We start from the raw sequence: 26602 nt of genomic DNA on the forward strand, positions 1-26602 counted from the left end.
GAGATGTTTTTTCAGGACCTTAAAATTGCATTTTTATCTGCAAGGGATGAAGCAGTTCCTGAGAAACCAAGAGGGTCTTATTCAGGGAATGATTCCAGTCTGGGTTTAGTGCCCTCAGCAGACAGGGAGCAGGGGTGGGCACTGTTGCAGGGGTGGGAAGGGAAGCTTGTGAAGCCCTGGCAAGGATGGAGAAGTAGGATGAGTAGGCAGAACCAGCTCCCTGAATACCTTTTTTTCAGTGTTCCAGTTCTTATGGATATGGGGGATATGCTGGGAGGAGGGGAACAGAGAACAGACCAGCTAGAGGCTGTATCAGCAGGTGTTGAAGCCTCAAGTATATGAGTCCTTGTAGTTGGCTGGCTGCCCAGATGATATGATCATTTTAGGGACTCCGACAGTTCTATAGTCCCGGAGGGTCCCCTTTAAATATAAAGAGATGGTTGGAGGGTTTGCCATGGTAAAGTGGCTGGGTGAGAAGTGTGAAAAAACCTTGCAAAAACCAAGACCAGGTGTGTCCCAGGCAACAGCTGTGTTCAGGGGGTGTCATATTGTCTGGAATGGCTCTCGACGCAAAGTTCCAACCTCAGGGCAGACTGTCAAAAGCAGGGCAGACACCCCAAATGGATGGCATGTTCTACAATTAGATTTCAACAACCCAGTAACAAATGCGATCACAGTAACAGTCTTATCGTAAACCTACAGACAGTCCCCTTGGGCTCTCCAGTCTGTCTTACTACTTAGGCAAGCCGGACTTAGTGATAAATGGTCACTTACACCAAAAACAACAAAATATTCAGGTTGCTCCCAGTCCCAAGAGACCAGTCACATACCTCAGATCAATTTGTACCTTAGATCTCACACCAAAGACAATGTCTGTAGCCAATCCTGTAACAAACTAACTAAAGGCTTACTAACTAGGAAAAAGAAATTAGTTATTTACAAGGTCAAGCAAGCAAGCATATATACACAAATGAGTTTGAGGCCAGGTCTACACTAGAAACTTTCATCAGTATAACTTCGTTGCTCAGAGGTGTGAAAAATCCACACCCATGAGTGACGCAGTTATACCAACTTAACTGAAGCACTGGAATGGGTTACCTAGGGAGGTGGTGGAATCTCCTTCCTCAGAGGTTTTTAAGGTCAGGGTTGACAAAGCCCTGGCTGGGATGATTTAGTTGGGGATTGGTCCTGCTTTGAGCAGGGGGTTGGACTAGATGACCTCCTGAGGTCCCTTCCAACCCTGATATTCTATTCTATGATTCTATGAACCCCTGGTATAAGAAGTGCTGTGTTGATGGGCGGGCTTCTCCTGTTACCATAACCACCACCTCTCATGGAGGTGGATTAACTATGGCAACGGGAGAAGCCCTCCTGTTGGTGTAGTAGCATCTTCACTGAAGTGCTACAGGGGTGCAGCTGCACTACTGCAGTGTTTTCAGTGTAGACCTGCCCTCAGTCTGTGATTCAAAAGGCGACAGAGATGCAGTAATCTGTCACCATTGGATGTCAGCCCTGGGAGCTCTGCTTTTTTGTTTCTTAGCTCCAGCCCGTGTAAGAGTACAAACAGCAAAGAGATGAAAAATCTTCATGTCCACGATCCTTAGTGGTAGGACGAGGCCTTCTGCATGTACTCCTCCATGAGTAAATCAGCAATCAACACAGCTTTTACCCTCCACTGGCCCACATAATGTTGATAGTCCTCCTGAATGGGCTGGAGAGCCACTCTTCTCATCTGAGTTCAGAGAAGGCACTTTTACAATTATAAAATAAAAAGTTGTATTTTACCTTTCAACATGGAATACAGATATTACAAGTGAGATTAATGCAACAGCAATTTACAAGCATGTCATAGAGTCTAAACACTAAATAATTTTATAAGAATGTAATACCTACTTTGAACAAAACTAATGTACAAGTGAGCTGGTTTGGTTTCCAGCTATGAGTTTGTCAGTTCTTAGCTAATGCCTACGGCCTTGGTCAGAGCTTGCACTTGGTCTACCAAAGTCATAGGGGGGGGGGTCCAAGAGTCTCTGGAGCATCTGTTGAAGGAATGCCCATAGACTCAGAAGGTGCAAGTGGGATTAGCAAGAGTGCTGAAAGTGCTAGTTAATTTAAGACAAGAGAGATATGGGTATTTTCCGGCCAGGGTATCAGCAATGGGAGGGGTAGACCCTTTATCTCATTAGCACAGTCCTCTGGAAGCTGAGGAATGAGGTGGTGTTTCAGAAGAGTCCTCAGACATGGTCTTCCCCAGAGGAGTTGGTGCACACAATCCAGAAGGAGCCGGGGTTGTTGAGACATGCAGACAGGAACTTTGGCCTGGAGAAGGACAGGAAGTGATAGAGTCAAATCCATGTTTAAAATGGGTTCAGTTTGGGTCGGGCCTCTTTCCTTTGAGGATGAGGGAGGAGTCCGGTGTATAGGACCAGAGGCCTTTGGAAGTAAGTTCAGGGCAACCATGTGAAGGAGTAAGAGGATGTTGGAATATATTTTAGTTCACTATATGGTAGGAATTGGAAAGAGATTATTGTATTGGGTGGGGTAATTAGGTTGGACAAAGAGTATGATTTATTGACTAGTATGTCAAGGGCATGGAGTATCAATATTATGCAAATATTGTGAGGATTTTGCTCTTGCTGTGGGCTATGATTGTTTTCCATTGTCTTTTTTTGTCCTTTTTTTTGTTTGTTTTTTTCCATGGAGGGACTCATTTCTGTGAATCGAGGAGCTGGGTTTATGTCCATTGAGAGGACCTCAGAAGCAGAATCTTCAGAGGATGTAATGGACTCTGGAGCACCTGTTCTGGGACTGACTTCTATTAGATTGGACGTTGGATGCCAAATGGGCCTGTATTTGGAGGATGGGGCAAGACTTCAGTGCTGGGGTTCTTCTGTCACAGGAATCGGAAATGTTGGAAGGAGGGGGAGGTTTGTATTGTCTTGCATTAGTATGGTCTCTGTTTTTGACTATTGTATGTTGTTGTTTATGTTTCTTTGTATGTTCTGTTGTCTGCCTTTGTTGTTATGACAGTTGGAGTTTTTAATAAAAGATCTCAGAGGGCCAGTAACCCTCTGACATGGTCTTTTGGCCAAAATGCCTTCATCTTCAATTACAGAAGAGTCTTTTCTGCCATGAAGTTGATTAAGGTTAACTTAATGTGATCTCAAAAATCTGATTCTAGCGGAAAAAGAACTGATTCTCTCTGTTTGGTATAAAATTTAGTTCTGCTAATATATTAAGTTGCCCCAGGGAGCAATAGCATTTTTACTATTAAACTCAGGCAGAAGCCCATCTGTCACAGACTTCCCTCCTTGACAGCTAACTCTGTACCCAAATAGGAGCCCTTTCAGCAGAAAAGAGCTTTTAAAGAGTGTTCTCTTGCTTCTCCCAATCTAGTCACCATCAGACCTGCAACACTTCCTACATGTTGACAGGACAGGGGGGCAGGGCCAGCTGGGGCAGTTACTCATTTATCTCCTATTTTAAGGACCTCTGAATAGCAAGCATCTCACTAATCCTTACTGACTTAGCCTCCCGGGAGAACATCAGTGAGATGACGACTTGCCATCCCCACTTCTAGCACCTTTGTCCACCCTGGCACAGAGAGGCATTAGATCTATTTATTATTCACATATTTACTGAGCATATTCAACCCATCTGCCATGATATGCACTGTCTGACTGCAGGTTACTGACTGAAGTTTAAGATGTTGGCTTTGACCTATAAAGTCTTAACTTTCTCAGTTCTTATCTACTTAAGACACTGCATCGCTCCTCAGGCTATGCCATTGCAGCTGCCATCAGCAGAGGTGTGTGAGCTGCAGCCTCACTGGCATACATGAGAAGGGGCTATTGATAGTGCATTCTCGATCCCTCCCTGTCATTTTGGAATTGGCTTTGCTTCCTCCTCCCACACCTTGGTCCATAACAGTCCGAACTTGGTGTCCTTTCAGGGCACACTGCAAAATTAATCTTCTTCCCCCCCAGGCATTTGATGATGATGATTGGGGAGTCAGGGTCTAAAATAGGTGAAGGACTTAATTTTTCAAGTTACTTGGTTCTCTGTGGTGAGTTACACTGCATTGTACTCTAGTTAGGTTTGGCCACTGAGGCCCCCGTTCCAAAAAGCATCCCTAATTCAGGTAATTGCCTAAGCAAAGCTTAACTTTAAGTTTGTGCTCTGAATTGGGGCCTGATTTGATTGGTGGTCTTTTTGTTTGGTTGGTTGGTTTTCAAGTAAAGGCAATAGTGTCCAGAGGGCAGGCACCTCTTTTCCAGCATTTGTATAAATCCAAATAATTAATGTGATGCTGCAAATATTTCTATCATTGTTATTCACAAGGTTATTTCTATTAACTGTAAATGAGTCATGTGATTTCCCCATCCCCCAGTTAATTTATTCTTTGCTTCTAAATAAAGATGTTACAATAGACCAGGTTGTATAATGTGGGAATCAAACAGCCAATATTTAATTTGAATCTTTTCTTGAAGTTCCTTATAAAAATAATTTGGTGACTATAACTCGACCAGCTCTGCTGTACAATCAGGTTAATGCAATAATTGGGTTTCATGCAGAAAGCTGAACAAATGTTCTAATACATAATGATAGCTTTTTGTAGGACATATATTTTGCTATCCCTGGTCATTTGTATGTTTATAGCTCAGCACTGTTGGAACATTTTATTTTCACATCTATCAAGGACATTTCAGGGCTGAACAAATACAGCAGATTCAGCAGCAGTTCGAATACAGCTGCTACAGTTCACCCTTTAGAAAGCTTCTGAAGGAGTTGGCACAGTTTTGAAATATTAAAAGGTCTTCTAAAGCCAGAAGAAAAAACTGAAATGTAAAATCAAGAGTCTGGTCTGGCTGAGTGGATTAAAGTACTTGCCTTTTATTCCTGGGACCTAAATCTTTCAAGTCAATATGTGGTACAAAATGTCCTTGACGATCAGCAGCTAGTAGATGTGAATCTACATCAGTAGAAGTAATATATAATTCACACTGTGACATAGGAAGGAATTGAAGTGTAGGCTAAAAGGTAAGGGAGCACTGTAGCTTGCTTAGAAGTGGACCTGCATCATACCACCTGCTTCAAACCCCTAACACATGGGCCGGTTCAGTTCCCCATTTGGATCTGGATGTTTCAACTTAGGCTCTGCTGCTCTCTCTTAGGTATTTATATGGGCCCTATTACCATAGTATTTGAGCAACTTCTAACCTTTGATGCACTTGTCCTCACAACAGCCCTTTGATGTAGGGACGGACTGAGGCAGAAAGAGACTAAGTAACTACCCTGAGATCACACAGGAAGCATTTGCCAGAGCAGGGAATTGAACCTGTGTCTCCCAGGCTAGCACCCTGAACACTGGGCCAGCCTTCCTCTCTGCATTTACCAGTTTGTGAGATTGTGTGAGCAATAAACCCTCCCACTGAATTATTAGTAAAGCCCATAGGGTCTGAGTCTTGGATTCAGTATGATTTGCCATAATGTCTAAGGATAAAAAAGACCTATTAGACCATCCAGCCTAACTCGATGTGAGTGCAGGATTGTTCCCAATTGCACATTTCTACCCGCTCATATTTTCAATTTGAAAAATGGTTGGGCTTCCATGTCCCTCCTTGGGACACAGCCTCAGTGGAGGAAGTTTATGTCACAGCTCCAGTCCATTGCTTCCTCCAGGCCACACAATGGAGTCAGGTGCTGGATAACCATGTGTTTTAAGCCTCCAGAGCCTGAATGGGCCCACCCACTTCCCCAGTCTTAGGGGCCCTAGGCACATGCTCGGCATGCATACCCTCTATCTAGCAAATTCTCCTAAGAGTTGGAAAGCAGCTGCCTAGCCCCTGGGTTTAGTGCTAACCTTTCAGACACATCCACAGCTTAAACACACCCTCTTCCAGAATCACACTAAGGGTATGAATCTTTTGAGTTACAGAGTAACTGTCTCAGTAGGCATGTGGTGTCACACAACACATACAGCCAGGCTTTGCACAGGTTCCAACACCGCTGGTCTTTTACTTAATCACACAAGAAGTACACAGAGTACAGATAATTTAGAAAACAACAAACATCTTACACCCAAAGCCCCTTACTAACCTACCCTTCCCTTGAGAGTCCTTGGGGATCATCTCAATTCAGGTAGATGGGCAGGGTCCCCTGCCTCATCAGGCTTCTATACACTGAGTTGCTTCTCCCTGGTCTTCCAGCCCAGCTGGCCTTCTCTTGAAAAGTCTGTGCCCATCGTCTCTCCCACGCAAGTTTCCTGTTCCTATCCTACCACCACCACTTCCGTTTCTTTGTTCTGTGTTTGGTAACTTTCCAGTATCTCCACTCCCCCCTCCCTTCAGACAAGAGGAAGAAGTATTTCTCATAGTTGAAGCAAGCCCATCTTCCCAAGGTGCTTTGCCTTGAATAAGCAGTGTTTGGGTTCTAATGACCCACCCTTGTACCTGGTCTGGCAGAGATATGACAGAACCTTGACAGGAATGGTGGAATCCACAAACATAGACAGAGGGGCATTTACAATATAGCAATTTTCACAGCAACTTCACAATATCGACCAGAATTTATAAATTGGGCAGATTCCCTAAATCATCACATTTCTCCCTCCTCAAATAAGAGCAGGGCTGGGGTACCCCTCAGGGTGGATCTTACACCCCTTTTTGTGATAGCATCTGCTATTCCTATTTATTAATTCATACTTCACATCTTCAGTGGGATTCTGGGAGAGGGTTTGTTTAAGCTACAGAGGTATCTTGGGGATCAGCACTATTCACAGGGGTTTAAAGGTAGGTTGGATGAGGGACTCCATTTCTGTGAAGCAGTAGAAGACTAGAAAAATCGATACCCAGAAAATAGTGCTGCAGCTTGCTGAGACCCAGAGAAGCTTAAAACACCTGGAACCCAGTAGTTAGATTCTCTCACACCAGTCTAATGAGTGGCTTGTGAAAGTTTAGCCTTATATTTACCCTAAAATTTTCCTTTTTCCAATTTTATTCTATTACTCCTAATTATGTCCCTGTGATAGGGCCACACTGTGAAAGCCTGATATTAAAAGGCTATTGAACTCATTTGATATGCATTGTAACAGGCTGACTTGCCCCTAATAGATAAGGGCGAGCTGGCCCCAGGCCTCCCCGTCCTTAATCAGACCCAGCTGGGAAATAGGAACAAATGATTATAAAAAGCCATCTCAGAGGCTCAGCCAAGAAGGAACTATATATTACAGATGGGCTCCTGCAGTAGGCTCTGAAGCAGGGGGACATCCGCCCGTCCTCTTTTCAGTATTGAGAAAGGCAAGGGGAAAGCCTCTGGGAGCTGTAGCCCACAGTGGGCAGAGGAACTGCTTTTTGATTTGCTGTTTGGTCTAAGTTTTATATTGAAGAATAAAACGGTGCGCTGAAAGAGACTTGTGTATGGCCATGAGTCCTTCCTGCGCTGGGGAAAGAGGCCAGCAATCTACAGTGTATATTTATGGGCATGCAAGTAATTATATTCCTGGCTAAATTAGGCAGAAAAAAATGCTTCTTGCAGGAACTAAAAATGGGGGAGGGGGGAGTAAGTAATGCAAATCCCCAGTACTGAAACAATGAGGTAACAGAACTTTTGAAATTTCAGACCTTCCCCTTTCTTTCCTCCCCCTCGAGACTTAATAGCACACAGACTGGTTTGATCTGGTTCAAAGGCCTTGGCAGACAAAGCACATGAAACTGTATTAAATAGCAGCCTCTGACCCCGGGGAAAGAGAATTCATCCAATCAGTGACAGGCCCTGAAGGAGTTTAGACCCACCAGGGTCTCTGTTTGGAAGATGAGTGACCGCCTGGTAAGCCAGGCATTCATGCAAGCGGTCTCTCATTTTATGATAAACAATTTTCATAAATTTCATTCCATAAACAATTTTTCTCTGAGATGATTTTTGTTCTGAATAAATAGCACATTGGTTTAGGAGAGTCGGCTGGTCACTAGATATAATCCTGTCTTTTCCCAGGAGAGAAGAGACCATGCAAATGTATTAGACCTGTTGTGGCAATCACAGTGAATGGCAGGGTCTGCAGCCTTAGGCCCCCAGTCCAGAGGGAAAGAATTGTGGGATTCCACTCTGTAAAAGGTGAGGACTGGAGGCCTGAGAGCACGAGAGGGTCGGACGTGCAGTTAACCCAGGATTGTGACAGATTTCTCCCCTCACAAGTTTACACTAAATTATCTGTCTCCTTCTCTGGTCACTCAATAAAGCTAGACAAAGGAGCTAAGTGCCCAAGATTAGAAATACAAGTAAACTCTGATTAGCTGAATGTTGCAGGGGAGATTTGAAAGATTTGGAAAACTTGAGCTTTCAATAAACATTTTTTTTTAAATCATAGAAACATAGGGCTGGAAGGGACCCTGAGAGATCAGAAATCGATCCCCCTGCCATGAGGCAGAACCGTAAGCCCCTCACTGACAGGTGTTTGTCTAACCAGTTCTTAAAACCCTCCAACGATGGGGGCTCCCCAACTTCCCTTTGTAACCTATTCCAATACTTAAACGTACCCTTATAGTTAGAAAGATTTTCCTAATATCTAACCTAAATCTCCCTTGCTACAGATTAAACAGATTATTTTTGGTCACACCTTCAGTGGACATGGAGGACAACTTTCCTCTTTATAGCAGCCCTTAACATATTTGAAGACTGCTATCAGGTCCCCCTCCGTCTTCTTTTCTCAAGAATAAACATCTTGTTAATTTCAGACCAACTCTCCAATTTAGTAAGGTCATTTTGAATTCTTATCCTGTCCTCCAAAGGACTAGCAAGCCCTTCCAGCTTGGTGTCATCTGCAATTTTATAAAAGTACTCTCCACTCCGTTATCCAAGTCATTAATAAAAACATTAACTAGTACCAGACCAAGGACAGATTCCTGCAGGACCCCACTAAATATGTCCCCCCAGTTTCACAGTGAACCGCTGATAACTACTCTTTGAGCATGGTCTTTCAACCACTTGTGCACCCACTTTATAGCAATTTCATCTAGACCGAATTTCCCGAGTCTGCTTATAGGAATGTCATGTGAGACTTTGTCAAAAGCCTTACTAAAAGCAATGTATATCACAGCTACAGCTCCTCCACATTCATGAGACCAGTAACCCTGACAGAGAAGGAAATTAGGTTGATTTGTTCATGATAAATCCATTCTGGCTATTCCTTATTGTTCCATTATCCTCTAGGTGCTTACAAATTGATTCTTTAATATTGTTTTCTAGTGTCTTTTCAAAGTTAGACTAACTGGTCTATAATTCCCATGGTCCTCTTTGTTCCCCTTTTCAAATATAGGTACTATGTTTGCCCATCTCTAGTGTTATTGGACTCCCTCATCTGCCATGAGTTCTCAAATATATTCACGAATGGTTTTTAGATTGCTTCGGCTAGCTCCTTAAATATTGTAGTATTCATTTTGTCAGGCCCTACCACCTTGAATACATTTAACTTATCTAAATATTCTTTACCCTGTTCTTCCCCCTATACTGGCTTGCATTCCTTCCCCCTTGTTGTTTTAGTATCAATTGTGTTAAGCATCTAATCACCATTAACTTTTTTTAGTGAAGATTGAAGTAAAATGGTCATTAAACACTTCAGCCTTCTTGGCCCTCACCTATTTTTTCCCCATCTTGGATTCAGATGCCAAATACAAATTCAAGTGATATGAAACTTGGTTAAAATATGTGTGAACATAAATGAATTTGCCTGTTTCAGCAAGTACTAAGTAATCCCCCTATTTATTATTTGTACTACTGTAGCCTTCAAAGACCCCAACTAACATTGTGGTAGGCACTGTGCAATTACATGGTAATAGAGTCTGTTTCTGCTACAAAGAGTTTGCCATCTAAGTAAACAAATAGATCTGGTTAAAAATGATATTTTGAACCATGCTCCTTGATCACACTACATCTCCCATGGGAGTCAATGACAATAATGCATCATGAGAGACGTAGTCCAGCTGGGGGAGATCATCCCATAAAGGAGAATGGGAATATGAGACAATTGACCTTCTAGTCCCAGGAAGCACTGTGATTGCATATCGAAATCCAAATAGTTCATTTTTGGACAAAATAGTTGGTTTTGGATTTTTAACAAAAAACGTTTTTTTCCCCCCACAGAAATGAGGCTGTTTTCTTGTCACATTTCATTAAGTGAAAAATCCAAATTTCCACTGAGGAAGTTATGATGCAAAATGTTTGTCCAGCCCTATAGACAAGACAGGCAAAAAGTCAGAGAAAGGAAGTATCCTTAGAGCCAGTCAAAAATGGAATGTCCATCCTACGGGCAAGTCTGCTATTTCAAAATTTGTTCAGTCCCTAACTGCCATGAAAAGTCAAGATTTTGGAATATTTCACAAAATGAAATGTTGCAAAATATTTCATTCTGACCTTATCAAAACACTTTAGCTTTGATAATCATAATCATATTTTAACATAAAAGTTCATCTTGTTCCCCAGAAAATACCCTGAGGGCAAGCAAAAGACCTAGTGTGAGAAAGGAAGCTGCTACATGACTAGACATAATGGTGGCCTCATTGGGATTTTTGCAAGTAGAATTACCTGTGTGTAGCCTTGCTCTTCTTTGTGCCATCTCTGTTGAATGTAACCGGGACTTGTGTATCTCTTGTCAATGCATAAGTGAGAGTAGCAGCCTTCTGAGACCTGGAAAGAGAGTAACAAACAACCTGGATCTGTGGGTCACAATTTCCTTTTTTCCAGTGGAAAATCCAAAATCTGATACCACTCAACATAGGGGCCACAATATCCATTTGATCCACCTTACTAAAATAAAATAATAAAAAAAATAAATAAAAAATCATTCCCTTCCTTGTTTACTTACACCCTTCTAACAAGACGCATAAGTAATTATATTTGTCCCAGTTGTTTTTTAAAATGTCCTTGATTGTCTAAATCATATGCTTCAAATTATTCTATTTAAATTTCTAAGTGTGTAATACACATGGCAAAGAAAACAAAGCAGGTACCATATTAAGCTTTAATTTGTTTGTAAGAATTCATTTGCTCCTCCTTTATCAGACCTATACTTACTCCTCATCTGTAAACTCTCCATAAGATTTGTATTTCTCAGCACCTACTTCGTCATGGAAATGGTTAGCTTAATGAATTGAGTACATAGACTTTACTTGGATTGTAAACTCTTTAGGGCAGGGCCTGTCATTATTGTACAACCAGTAGCACAATGAGGTCTCAGTCCATGACTAGGCTCCTAAGTACTACAATAATACAAATAATTCTTAATAAATATGGAAACACAGGTACCAGATCAGAAAAAAAAAAGTAACAAATACAGCCCAGTGTTTGCACATTTGCATTCTCCTTTGCCCCCCATAATCTCCATTTATAATAAAAAAGGAGCTTTTAAAGTAGATGAATCAAAGCATACTGATGCCCATTTGTGCCCCCTTCGGGCTAACTCATTCCAGCAATTTTCATTTGACTAAGTGCATTGAAGATTTGCAGGAGACATTAAAACTTAGTGGTGTGACAATGTTTTGGAGGTGTATTAGTTTAGTTGGCTTTCACGCTGACTCTGTAGTGATAAAAATGAGATGAACCAGTAGGTAAAATATAGATATAAGTATAATAACCAATCTGCTTCTCTTCCTACCCATCCCTGGCTTCATGATGCTGAAACTCTCAGTGCTTCAGCCTAGGGAAAGAAATCGTTCCATAATCCTACAAGAGAGTTTACAATCTGCCACACAAATCAAAGTAATATGGTAATCAGCAGATAAGCACAATAACACATGTGGTGTTAAATGAAATCTCTTGTTCTCTCATGGGGGGAAAAAGGAGAGAGACTTATTTGTTCAATATACATTATAAAATTATTGAGGGGTTTTCAAATAAAGCATTTTATATCCTTATCTTTCACTGTTTGTGAAATTTATTGATGAATAATTTATAATAGTGTCTCAGTGATTCTCCTCTGTATATAAAAATATAATCTGATATAATTATGTATCATCATAGTAGTAATAATAAAAGAAAACCACACTAGGGATGGCTAAAACATATACTGCTTTATAAAAAAGTCCAATAGACATGGTATGAATTTATACAAAGTGAATTTTAGGGCTTAAGATGTTTTTATTCACAGAATTGTTTCCAGGCATTTAACTGGCCTCCTACTAGTATGGGAACTTGCACAGAAGATGAAGGATAGATAGGACTGTCTTTGGTTAAAGGGATAATTGGATGATCATATATAGTTGTTCTGGAATTCCAGTTATTATGGAAATACATTAGTCACCAGAAGTTTGACTAGTGTTATTCGTTGAAGACAGAGGGAGTTAGATTATTTGTGTGTCCACCACATCAATTAATACATTCAGCACAGTCTGTTCAATTGGTTTGTTTTTTAATTCAGTCAAGGTCTTTTTGTTCATGTCAAGGTTCCTCCCCCACTCTGAACTCTAGGGTACAGATGTGGGGACCTGCATGAAAAACCTCCCAAGCTTATCTTTACCAGCTTAGGTCAAAACTTCCCCAAGGTACAAAATATTCCACCCTTTGTCCTTGGATTGGCCACTACCATCACCAAACTAATACTGGTTACTGGGGAAGAGCTGTTTGGACGTGTCCTTCCCCCAAAAATACTTCCCAAAACCTTGCACCCCACTTCCTGGACAAGGTTTAGTAAAAAGCCTCACCAATTTGCCTAGGTGACTACAGACCCAGACCCTTGGATCTGAGAACAATGAAAAAGCATTCAGTTTCTTACAAGAAGACTTTTAATAAAAATAGAAGTAAATAGAAATAAAGAAATCCCCCCTGTAAAATCAGGATGGTAGATACCTTACAGGGTAATTAGATTCAAAACATAGAGAACCCCTCTAGGCAAAACCTTAAGTTACAAAAAAGATACACAGACAGAAATAGTTATTCTATTCAGCACAATTCTTTTCTCAGCCATTTAAAGAAATCATAATCTAACACATACCTAGCTAGATTACTTACTAAAAGTTCTAAGGCTCCATTCCTGGTCTATCCCCGACAGAAACCAGCATATCGACAGACACAGACCCTTTGTTTCTCTTCCTCCTCCCAGCTTTTGAAAGTATCTTGTCTCCTCATTGGTCATTTTGGTCAGGTGCCAGCGAGGTTACCTTTAGCTTCTTAACCCTTTACAGGTGAGAGGAGCTTTCCCCTGGCCAGGAGGGATTTCAAAGGGGTTTACCCTTCCCTTTATATTTATGACAGTTTGTTTTTGGTTTTTTGTTTGTTTTGTTCCCTGAACCTGGTGGAGAAGTACATAAGGACCATTTCTAGGGAGACTACAATTTATATTTGCTGTCCTGGGATAGGTTCACAGCAGGGTAAGGATGATGGTCATACTGCACAAATGAGTGAGACAAGGTGTGTGGGGTAATATCTGTTATTCGACCAGCTTCTGTTAGTGAGTGAGACAAGCTTTCCAGCCACACAGGATATGACTACACAGCAATGTAAACCTAGGGTTAGTGGGACTCAAGTCAGCTGACCCGTGTCAGGGAACCCTGGGCTGGAGTGTCTACACAGCAATTTTAACCCTAGATTAAGGATATTCTGACCCATGCTTGAACCCTAGGGCTCTGGTGTCCACACTGCACTGCACAGACCTGAGTCAAAGTAACTTATCTCAGAGTGCCTAGTGCCTCATCCCCAGTGTAAACACTCTTGCCCTATGAATGTGTGGCACAGTGGGAAAACTCTACTGCCCCCCCGTTTCCTAACTGTGATGGTGCTATTGATGGGACTCAGGTACCCATAAGTATATAAACTGTATCATTTAGCTCCTTTGCTGGCTGTCTTAGTAGAATGACTGGAGTTTGAGAAGGCTTTATAGTGTCCTGCCATCTAATCTGAGAATTGGGCTCCCACCTCTAGGCTGAGTCACATTGGCAGGAAAATGCTCAGGTGCACCCGTTCTGAGGAAAATTAGGACATCAGTCTTCACAGCTGTCAAACTATTAAAACGAAACTTGGCAATTCTTAATGTTTAAAATGGGCTGCTCAATGAAGGTGTTTTTGTTTCGTTGGCTTTTTTTATTTATTTTTGTCTGTTTGTTTTGGAGTTTGACATAAAATGCAGGTTTCCGAGGAATGACACACACACACTCCATGCTGTGTGTGTCCCCAGGGCCTGGGGTCGCAGTGTGCTCCAAACTGCCTGCCTCTGCCATGGGAGGCAGAGCTGAGGGATCCTTAAGAGGCTGTGGGAACGTTCTGAGGCTGGCTCCCACTCACCACTACCTGGGAATTTCTGCACATGTAGCACCAGGGAGGGCCGGGGGTGGGGGGGGCAGAGAACAGAGTGGGGACCAAGGGGCTGCTCTGCAGGGGGCGGGAGCCACTGGGGAGTTATTGGTCATCTTCCCGCAGCCGTGCTGAGCCAGGAGATCTGCCACTCCCCTTTCCTGCGGGGCAGCCTCTTAGTCCCCCGTTCGCTCTCCGGCCCTTGCTCCCGTGCCCCCCCCCCACTTCCGGTGCCCTCCCTGGGGATCTATGTGCAGGGGCACCCGAGCAGCATGCACCAAAATCTGACCATGCTCTTGTGACCAGGAAGCAAGTCTCTTTGCAAAAAGCTTCTTCTGATCTGTCTCCATTGAACACCCTGCAGGCTCTCTGATAGTGTGCTTTGCAGATAGGTGTTCAGCAGAAAATGGGTTAATGCTGATCTGAGCTGCTGGCATTTGCAAAGGGAGGTGTGGGTTCCATTACAATAGAGTGCAATAGCCTGCACCACAGATATCAGTTTAGAGAGGACTAAGGAAATTGCCCCAAGGAATTCTGGGATACATCCAGACAACTTTCAGGACCCAAATCAAGCTGGGGCGAGATGCACACAGGAAAGCAATAGGGCTCAGACCCTAGGTCGCAGATTAACATGGGCTCGGACCCTCCAGCCCTGCTGGATCCTGGGAGCCTAGGTTCGAGCCCTAGGTGACCATAATTTGTGTGTGGACGGAAGGTGAGTTAGGCTTGAGCCCAGGCTTACCCACAGAACTCTTCTTCAGTTCTGCAAAAGGTACTTTGAGAATCACAGCTAAATACAAGGTGGAACAGATCATTTGATATAAGTAGTTAGCACATATTCTAAGGGACCATTCAAGGTCCTCTCTGCAGTCATAGGACAAAAAGAGGGGGTTAGTGGGTTATAAATTGTTGTAATAAGCCATAAATCCAGTGTCTTTGCTCATTCCATTATTTTTAGAGTGTAGCAAGGTTATGAATTTAAGCTCCCAGGCTTGTCTTTTGAAAGTGTTGTGTAAGTGTCCTTTGAAGATAAGGACTGATAGGGTGTTTGTGTTTTATTTTCCTGTGTGAATTCATTCAAGAGCATTGATGGTCTGGTTTCACCCATGTCGCTGTTATTGGGGCATTTAGTGCACTGGATGAGGTACACCACATGTGATAGGCATGTGTAGAACCCATGGATCTTGAAAGGTGTGTTCTTGGGTGTGCTAATTGTTGTAGCAATGGAGATATGTCTGCAGGTTTTGCATCTGTTGTTCTGGCAGGGTCTGGTGCTGCTTTGAGTTAGTGTGTCCTGGTCCGTGGGGAGCTTGCTTCTGATGAGGAGCTTGGAAAGGTCTGGGGGGGGGTTCAGAAAAAAATTCTTTCAGGATGGAATCCCCATTAAGTATGGATTGTAGTTGTTTGATGATATCCTGTGTGGGTTCCACTGTGTGGTGGTAGGTGACAACCAGGGATGAGCAGACGGAAAGGGTTTTATTTCTGTATTGAAGCAGGTTATCTCAGGGTATTTGGGAGACCCGTCCATGACACAATCTACTGCTCTGGTGAATCATCCTTGTTTGGTGAAGGCAGTTTTAAGTGTGTTAAGGTGTAGATCCTGGGCTTTCTTGTTGGAGAATATTCTGTGGTATCTGAGTGCCTGGCTGTAGATAACAGATTTCTTGCTGTCTTTGGGTTGTTATTGGATCTGTGAAGGTAGGTGTGATGATCCATGGGTTTCATGTACATAGTTGTCTGTAGGGGTCCATTTGTTGAAGCTGGTTGTGGGTCCAGGCAGAGGAGTTGGTCCGTAAAAGATATTACCTAGCCTATCTTGTCTCTTTAATATCCTGAGACCAACATGGCTACAACTACACTACCTACTATTTAAATGGTATTTGCATGATGGGTTCCCATTAAGGATCTGATTATCAGCACTTGTTTCCTAAACATAATTACTTATATCGTTAGAGAGCAGACACAAAGCAACCTGTCTTTCCAATGTGGAAGATCTATGCATTCTGAGCGACAATCACTGCAACACAGAGGGCTAAATTCAAAGGGGGTGTGTAAGTTAGACTCCCTTCCACTAAATTATTTTCTTTTATGCTCAGTTAGATTCCCTGAGAGCTACTTATATCTATTTCTAAGGAAGTCCATATTGTTCTAATTTACAGTCACAGATATTGGAAGAAGGCATAAATTGAAGAAAGATAGAGGATTCTTTAATTTCAACCTCTTACTCTTCTGCCTGGCTCCTCCATATGTAAGAGATATGCAATTTAGACATCAGTAGAGTTGATGTAATTTGCTCAACAGAAGTTTAAATTGGTGTAAAGGACCTTGAATTAGAGGCATAAATCTAAATTAGTAACTAAGAAGACAAATGATAGCAGTGGAGACCCAAATTTTCTGAACTGATTAGTGATTTTGGGTGCTCAACTTGAAACACTTAAAAGGGCTTATGTTTCAGAGGGCAAATGCTCAGCACTTTCTTTTGAAAGTCAAACATCAGGCTCCTTTAATGTACCCCAAGTTCTGCTCCCAAAAATTGAGGGACCCACAATCTCCAATCACATATGAATATTTCTGTTCAGGTTCTTATACAGCCCTCATCACTGTAGTAACGGAGCACCATCCAGAAGAGCATCTAGCATCTGTGACACATGGTTCACCCTTTCTTTCTTTCTTCCTTCCCTCCCTCCCAAGGTGGGCATTGCATAGGGATTTTCCATTATTATTATTATTTAATATTGTAAAGCTTATTTTAGATGGCACCCCCCCAATACATGTCGCTGTATCTTTATCTTAATGTTAAATTGTTGTCTTGTATGTTGTATCTGATTGGGAGGTTAACAGGAAGTCAAGCCCTGCCTGAGTGTGCTAGATTTGGTACTTGCAGTATTGTAATACTTCCTTTTTATAAATCCAAGATTGTTTAGAATATATTACATGTGTACTGCGCTCAGTATTTGGACCAGATTCTGTCATGGTATTTTAGCACTTTCTTCTTCTGGTGATGGGGACACCCCAGAGTATTACCGAGGTGTAGCCCACATCTTCACACATGGCCTCCCACAACTGAAACACAAACTTTCTGGAGCCTCAGAAAACGTGCCAGTTTGGTCAACTGTTTGGGGGAGGGACTCACATAGGTTTTTGCATTTATCCAAACCATTTCACCCTAGAACGAAAACTTACTTTATTTATAATAAGAATGATTCCTTGTAGCCAATGAACACCACACCCTCCTATGCCTATTTATATGTCATTATTGTTTTGTTGCTACAGTCAAGCTTCAGATATTACATTAAGTGGTATTACATTAAAAGGGAGGTATTACATTAAGTTTTCGTGAGGAAACTTTTAAATAGAAGACACTTTAAGGGTTATATTATAGTCCATGAACAATGGTGTAGGAAGGTTCAAATGGCAGAACGAGCGCACAGTGACTATGCTAATTGCATTTCTGGTATTGCTGCATTTCAAAAGGAAACAATATGAAGATAAAAGTGGCATGGAAAAATGTGCCTGGGAAGGGGAGACAAAAAATACCAAGGCAGTCTGAAAGGTCTGCTGTTCCAGAAGGAAATAATTCATCAAGAGGTTCATACTGAAAGGGAACAAAATAAGCAGTTTGAATTCATGTGAGTTCTTGTTCCTTTGAACAATGCAAAGCTTGTGGAAGCAAATACAGCATAGACTATGAAGTCAGCGTCATGCATTGAAGTATCTAGAATGTGCAGATGTTCTTCAGGGTAGGAATTTGTCTCTTTTTTCATGCGTTGGGGGTGATCTTTTTTTAATTTTATTTTATTTATACTGAGGTGAAAAACAAGCAGAGAGGAAGCAAAGTGCCATCTAAAAAGGTATGTGGAACGCAGGACTTGAAAGGAGAAATAGAGCTCTACTTGCAGATCGGAAGCAACTCTATTTTCTCTCCCTCCCCCATCCACCCATGTTGCCAGCAGCAGTGAAAAATGGAGCAATAGCATATGCACCCTGTAGCACTATGAGCACCAAGGGGCAGGTGAAGACTTCAGACTGGGAAGTATAGCTCATGGAATGTTTTGTGGGAGAAGAGGGTTAAACAAACAACTAACTAGAGCTTGCAGTTTTCATTTCATTGTATTTACACCTATCTAGGAAGTTAATTGCACTTATTTTGACACTTATATTTCTTCGGGGACAAATCTTCTGTCCCAGAAAAGACTATGAAAAGCCACAAACTCAGTGGCACTGACAGTTTTGTTTCACAAGCAGGATGCAGAGATAGATACACTTTTCCTGCTGGAGGGCCAGTTTCCACAGAGTGTAGAAGGGCTGCCTGGTGTCAGAACAAAAGCACCTTCATTGTCAGGAGAGGCTGCCAAGGCTAAGTGAATCTACTAGCCAAACCCAAGCTCTCTAATAATCGATGCACCCTTGAAATTAAGTTCTAAGGAATCGGTACTATTGTTCAGATCCTCATGGGGAACCTACCCATGCTCATGACTAGTCGATGGGAGATTAGTTTGTGGCAAAAGTGGATGTTAGGAGTATTAACTGTACCTTTAAGAGCAGAGCACATATTAGAGGGAACAGGATTGGGGCTAGTGAGAACCTGTTGGAAGCAATCTGGTGGTAGCTTCACCAGACACACAGTCAGTAGCTTTTGGTTCTCCTTTATCTTATGTATCTCTGTTAGTTCTAACAAAGCCTTACTTCTTAGAGTCCAGTCTGTTTCTTCTTCTTATGAATTCACAGGACAACATAGGAGACCAGAAAGAGGACAGAAGAGAGAACAGAGAAAAGGGGACTGTGGTGAAGGTGTAAAGGAGTCATCTTGGACATGGAAAAAGAAAAGGAGGACTTGTGGCACCTTAGAGACTAACATATTTATTTGAGCATAAGCTTTCGTGAGCTACAGCTCACTTCATCGGATGCAACCGATGGTTTGGTGTGAAACTGGGCATGGAGCTCATACTTAGTGGTGTCCCAGAAGGGTCTGTTCTGAGTCTGGTACCATTCAGTATTCTCATTAATGAGTTGCATAATGGAGTGGAGAGTGTGCTTATAAAATTTTTAAATGACAACAAGCTGGGAGGGATTGCACATGTAAGGCCAACAGACACAAGTTGTTGGCGGGCAGGATTGAACCAGGGACCTCTAGAGCTTAGTGCATGAGCCTCTATAGCATGAGCTAAAAGCAACCTTGCTGTTAGCTAAGGCAGTAGAGCAGACTCATTGAACTCTCTCTAAGTGGTCTAGTGCCACTAGATGGGACAGAACACCACACCCAGGAGGGATGTGGGTTACATATGCAGTTTGGAGAATAGTATTAGCATTCAAAATGACCCTGATAAATTAGAGAATTGCTCTGAAATCAACAAGATGAAATTCAATAAAGACAAGTACAAGTATTGCACTTAGGAAGGAAAAATCAAATGCACAAATACAAAAGGTGGGAAAACTGGCTAGGCAGTAGTACTGCAGAAGAGAATATGGGGATTATAGCGGATCACACATTGAATATGAGCCAACAATGCAATGCAGTTGCAAAACTGGCTAATATCATTCTGAGTATTAACAGGAATGTCATATGTAAAATACGGGAGGTAATTATTCTACTCTACTCAGCACTGGTGAGGCCTCAGCTGGAGTATTGTGTCCAATTCTGGATGCCACACTTTAAGAAAGATGTAACAAACTGGAGAGAGTCCAGAGGACAGTAACAAAAATGATAAAAGATTTAGAAAACCTGACCTATGAAGAAAGGTTTAAAAAACTGGGCACGTTTAATCTTCAGAAAAGACAGAGAGGATCTGATAAGTCTTCAAATATGTTAAGTGCTGTTATAAAGAGAATAGTGATCAATCGTTCTCCGTGTCTACTAAAGGTAGGACAAGAAGCAATGGGCTTAATCCGCTGCAAGGTCAGACATTAGGAAATGTCTTTCTAACTATAAAGATAGCTAAGCACTAGAATAGGCTTGCAAGGAAAGCTAAGGACTCTCCATCATTGGAGGTTTTTGAGAACAGGTTGGGCAAATACTTGTTAGGGGTGGTCTAGGTTTATGTGGTCTTGCCTCCTCACTGGGGGCTGGACTCGATGGCCTCTCAAGGTCCCTTCTCGCCCCACATTTCTGATTCCATGATCACTGGACTGAGCATCAAGAGACCAGGTTGTATTTCTGGCTCTGACACAGACATGCTGTGTAAACTTGGGCATGTCGCTTCATCTCTGTGCCTCTGTTTCTCATCTCACGCTTTTCTGTTTAGATGGTAAACTCTTCAGGGCAGGGACTGTCCCTTAGCATGTGTATGTATAGCAGCTAGCACAGTGGGACCCCGATCTCAGCTGGGGTCTACTGGCTCTGTTATAATACAAATTAATGAGATAACAACAATAATGTCCTCTAATTCTCCCAGACACCTTGGAAGTCATGAAAGCTGATGCAGAAAATGAGGAATAATATTTCCCAGAAGAGAATTCTGGAGCAGGAAGAGAAATGTGTTTCCAACAGAGGGGAAAATCTCTGCTTCCACAGTAGCAAAAATTAATGCCAGGCAACAGGCAATGGAATCTAGCCAAGTAGCAGCCCAAAAATAATTAAAGAAAAGCAAAAAAGCCTGCCAGAAGGAATTAAGAGAAGGCACAGATGTTGGCCAAGAGGAGAGCAAGGAGCTTATCAGTATATAGGATAGGAGCCAACAACACAAAGGATAATCTTAAAACAGATCAAACCAAGTCAGTTAATAATAAACACTGCATTGGAGGACACCTGGAGCATATGAAAAGAAACTTAATTACAGTGTTTAAATGTCCAGACTGGACTGATTAAAAAATTGCAAAAAAGTAGGAAACAAAGAGAATGTCACAGATCAAGGAGTGATCCAAGATGTAGAAGACAGACAGAAAGCACTGGCCATCAAACCTGGAGCTTTGCCCCAGAGAGCAAATGGAGAGAGGACTTACGGATTTCAAGAAATTCTTGGACCAGAAAACCTGAGGTTTCTAACTATATTAGTTAACAGTATGGGAAGAAGCAGAAAAGAAATATACTTTTGTTAAGACAAACCAAAGGCTTTTCTGCCTTTCACCCTCTAATTCCAGGACAGAATTAAAAGGCACAGGCATTCACACAGGAATACTGGCGTGTACCTGCCTGACTGGTACAAATTCCTTCAGAGATAGTCAGTAACAATTATTGATAGTTTCTCAAAAGTGCTCCAGTCATGCTCGCTAAATATTTCTAACCAGTAACAGAGTCTAAGAAAGGCAAAAACTGGGCACAATGTCTGAATCTACTCGACATAATGGAAATCCTTAGCCAGTAACTAATGGCTTGGTAGATTGCAATCCTTCCTGCTGCTACCACTGTTCTCTGCACCTGAGCAGGGAGCTTCAGCCATGAAAGTAGCACTATCAAACTGCCCTTTATTTCTCCCACCCCCCACATATGCACCCCCAGATCTACTCTGCAGATAGTGGAGTAAAAGAGAATGTCTTAGAAACACAGCATCAACTCCCACATTTTTTCCTCTACCAGGTTTTGAACCCATAACACACAGACTCACATCAGGCTTCACAAAGAATGCCACTGCATTTTTGAGAAAAAAAGTGAAAGTTTGCCTTCTACAGAAATCATATGAAGAGGCAAGAAGTGAGTGCCAAATGAGGGTAAGGGTGGGGCAGGTGCCCAAGGCCACCTGATACACATTCTTAACTGTAGAGCTCTCTGCACATGCTCAGAGATCAGCGTTAGCAGTAGACCAGCTGCTAGAACAAGTCTACCATGCACTTAATCAACCTAAAAGAAAGCAGGATGAAGGTAAACTCTTAAATTTTTTTGTTGTATTTGTTCCTGTGCAGTACAGTATATTTAAAGGAGGATCAGCAGACAGATTTAATTTGGTCTGTCCATCCAGCAAAGACATAGGTTAATTTTACTTACAGCGATCATCATTATTCTTCTTAGAGATTAGATTATACAACTGTGGAACATAACCAGCATCTACATATTTCTAACATGCCCATCAGCAAGGTGCCAGCTGAAATTCAGCTACCATACTATCTGAGCCAATAGCTGCTCCTAGAGCCCTCAGCTGTTGCCTTGCTAAAAATTCACACTTCATAAAGTAGGAACTAAATCTAGCCCTATGTGATTTATTCTTGCCTAAATTCATTTACAGCAAAAAGATTTATTTATTTCCTGCCCTCAGTATAATCTGATGGTCTCTTAGCAGCACTCTTTACAGCTGTCACAAAAGCCAATCACATCAGACAGAGAACATGCTAATGTAATCAGGGTTTCTATCAGGAAGAGATTTTGACAGATTAGAAATTATAGCTTTGTATGGATACTACCCAAGTTGTCAGCCCCTCTTTCCACAGTAACAGCAGGCTGCTCTGTTAAACTTTAAGAACACTCTTGTTTGCTCATCACATTATATAAAACCAACTTCTAACCATATCTGGTGATTTCCTACAATGAAAGACACAGAAGCAGAAGGTTAAAATCCCCATTTGGGCATTGTAATCTTCTATTAATGATGCAACCTGTACTGTACCATCTGAAACACATGAATCAACACTGAACCCACCCTGCTATCAATGGAACTCTTGCCACTAGAATTAGGTGATCTTTCTTTCTTTAAATGCTTCTTAGAGATTTTTAAAAGGCACTTTAATCCTTAAGTGTAAAATTTGCATTCAAACTACTGTACAAAGAAATACTAACAATGATTTTGAAGTTATTCCTTCTAACAGAGAACACAGACTTCAGATCACACAGCATCAGTGAAGATAAAAATGTACACAAAGTTTTTTCTTATTTTATTAGCAACCATTAGAAATCCACAGGGGAAACATAATGACCAGTGGAAAAAAGGGCACAGCAGCCTTGAGTGAACAAAACAGATGTTTAGTGCATATAGATATTATCTAAAACTAGCATCAGACTAGTGAGGTTGGCCATTTAGGGCATCTCCTAGGAAACCATCAGATAACATTAAAAGATATTGATTTTAACATAAAAAGAGCTGCAGGGGAAATGGGGTGCCTTTGATAGAATTGGGATGTGTTTCTAAATGCAGCAGTTCTAATTCCCATGGGGGGGGGGGAGGGAACAAAGGTATTTTTAGACACGTATCATGGTTTTGCTTAAAAGGTTTGAAATGGTTGTGTGTTTCTGTATCTTGACATAACAGCCTTTAACTAGGCAGAGTAGAAAATACAGTGTAAATGCACAGCTCGGGTTTTATTCCACTGTTACAGAAAAAAAGATATCTTACAAATATCTTGCAACCTGCATGATACGTGAAGTTATTCACTTTATTTTTTTCTAGCTCTTTCAAACTGGGATTTTCCAAGTAGCCTAAGGGAACAAGGACTTTCAGTGCTAGTTGGGAGCCTAATTCCCAGCCTAAATCTTTGTGTTTGATCACCACCAGCTGGCAATATGTCCCCGGTAAGCACATGTTCTAAATCATGCCATTTAGCCTTTTGAATTCCTCATCCATGCATTAAATGACAAAAGTTTCCTTTAACCGGTCTTGTAGACAATTTACCAGATTGAGTGTCTGCTACTTTATCATCTAAAATAAAATCACTAGATAGAGAGATTACTTTGGGACTTGGCCAATGAGAACCTTGCTAATGCTGTTGAGGCTGGCTGTTCCTGTTTGGAGGCAGTCTCTGTCATCCAGTGGACAAGGCACCAGATTGGGAAATCAGTAGTTTTTTGCTATTGACTTGCTGGGTTCTGTTAGACCTTAAACTCTCTGTGCCTTGATTTACATATCCATAAACTAGAGATAATGACACTTACTGATCTCTAGCTAAAAGTGCCAAGTATTGTCATTATACTCTTATGAGACTTGGTATACTTGATTAAAACCTTCAAACTTGAGGACCTGAGGTAACTGCTTAAAGCCATATCTGTGGTTTAGCTGAATCCATAGGATTGGGTTGTCAGGGAAGTATAGGTCTGACTCCAGAGACCAGCCATGGAGGGAGAAAATACTTCTAGAGCATTGCTCTTATAACATTTTCATCTAAACTGAACCAGGAAAAGCTCTGTGGTTTGGAATCCAAGTTGGATCAGGAAGGAAAGAGCTTCTGGTGACCCCATATACACCAGAGAATTGTATTGCATGGGAAATCTCTGCCTCTGTGCACAGGAAGGTTTGAATGGCAGGGATGCTGATGATGGATCCGAGACAGAATGATGGATCCAAACCAGTCCCTCCCCTGCAGATGACAGGGATTTCTGCCTCCAACTTCAAGCCATCCTTACGTGCACAGCCTGGTGAGTCATGGTGGGTGAAAATCACCCCTGAGCAGAGGGCTAGCACAAGGCCTACCCACGGCTTCGGTGATGCATGGCTCTTGTACATCTCTGATCACTAGGGTGAATTTCATCCACCACTGTCCTGTCTTCTAATTTGTCCTAAAAAAATCTGTTTGTATAACAAACATGACAAAAACCAAACAAACAAAACCAGCCCTGCCAAACTTCTTTGGATATTTGTGTTTTGTTTTATTTTCCAGATGGAGCACTTCCAAAAACAGCAGCACAGACACTTGTCTGATCATTTAAAGAACTGTAAAGGGTTTGATTGATCAGCTCAGATGTCAGCAATTTTGGAATCTGTCTGGGCACCAAAGGAGCAGATCAGGTTGGGAAATGCAAAAGGGCGCGGGGGGAAATTGTTCATTCTCATTGTGTCCTTCTTGCTAAATTACAAGCTTTTTCATCAGCAGATGATTCACTTCATCCAGTATACTGCCTGTAAGTTCAGGACAATAAAACTGAAGTGCATCTTTGCCAGTCAAAAATTATTTGAGCTTAAATTGTCAAAGCGTGGTATCATCCTGAGGAATTGATGCTACAGTAGCAGCTTCAAATTACAATGTTACAGTGTGTCTAGTCATCAATTGGGTACGGAGACTGACAAGGAAGAAATGGGTAACAATACATGCCTTAAATGAAATCTACAGTTAATTAAGGGTAAGAATTAGTTGTTTTGCTTGTTTATAATTAAGAGTAAAAATTAAATTGGAGACATTTGAGATTAGCACAGGACCTCTATAAATACTGCAACATCTACTGCCGTATGCATCATTTTCCTCTTCAATCCTCTGCAGAATATTTTTAAGTGGGGAATTCAGAGAAGAGATGCATCTCCCCATGTGCTTCTCAGCAAAGGAAATTGGGGGAGGTGGGTGTTTTGTTTGTTTGGTTTTGGGGGAAGGGATTGGGTGTTAGAAAACTATGGTTTGATTAAATAACTGTTTGTGTTAGACTAATACCACTCCACCCCCCCACCCCCAAAAAAAATTCCAGACAGGTTGTTGTCAGCAGTTGTCACTCTTTCTTAGTAAGCGTTAGGAATGAGATAGCTAGAGATGTCCTTCTGTCAGTTCTGCTGTTAAGCGCAAAGTGCTGTAAAAACAGAACCCAAACCCAGACGTCTTGGGAATAATGACCAAAACTTTTCCACAGGCTGTTGCTTGGGAAAATAGCTTGAGCCTGCATGTTTTAGAATCATAGACTATTAGGGCTGGAAGAGACCTCAGGAGGTCATCTAGTCCAACCCCCTGCTCAAAGCAGGATCAACCCCAACTACATCATCCCAGCCAGGGCTGTGTCAAGCCAGGCCTTGAAAACCTCTAAGGATGCAGATTCCACCACCTCCCTAAGTAACCCATTCCAGTGTTTCACCACCCTCCTAGGGAGCTAGGGTATGTCTTTTTGGTAAGGGTATGTCTACACAGTAATGTAAGCTCCAGGTTAGGGGGACTCAAGTAAGCTGACATGTGTCAGGGAACCCTGGGCTTGAGCATCTACACTGCATTTTAAACCTAGGGTAAGGATTTTCTGACCTGTGCTCAAACCTATGGCTCTAGTGGCCACACTGCAGTGCACAGAGCCAAGTCAAAGTAACCCTATCCCACAGTGTCTAGCATCCCCCTGCCCAGTGTCAGCACTCTAGCCCTATGAATGTGTGGCACTGTGAGAAAACTCCACTCCCCCCCACCCCGTTTTCTAACTATGACAGTGCTATTAATGGGGCTCAGGTGTCCATAAAGAGCACATTAACTGTATCATTAGCGCCTCTGGCTAGCTGCTGCTGTTGCTGGCCATGGAGCAGTGAAGTGCAACCCCAGGACTTGGGGGTGTAGTGTGGTCCAGCACTCCCTGGGGTCTCGTTATCCCTTCCCCTGCTGCACCCCAGGAGGCAGGAATAAGGGATCCCCAGGTGATTATGGGGGAGGATGGTTGCCTGCCACTCACCGCCCTCACAGTGCATGCTTCCCAGATGCTCCTGTGCACACAGCCCTAGGGAAGGGGCAGAGA

The sequence above is a fragment of the Lepidochelys kempii genome, chromosome 3 (assembly GCF_965140265.1).
Source record: "Lepidochelys kempii isolate rLepKem1 chromosome 3, rLepKem1.hap2, whole genome shotgun sequence".
In the NCBI taxonomy this organism is placed as follows: domain Eukaryota; kingdom Metazoa; phylum Chordata; order Testudines; family Cheloniidae; genus Lepidochelys; species Lepidochelys kempii.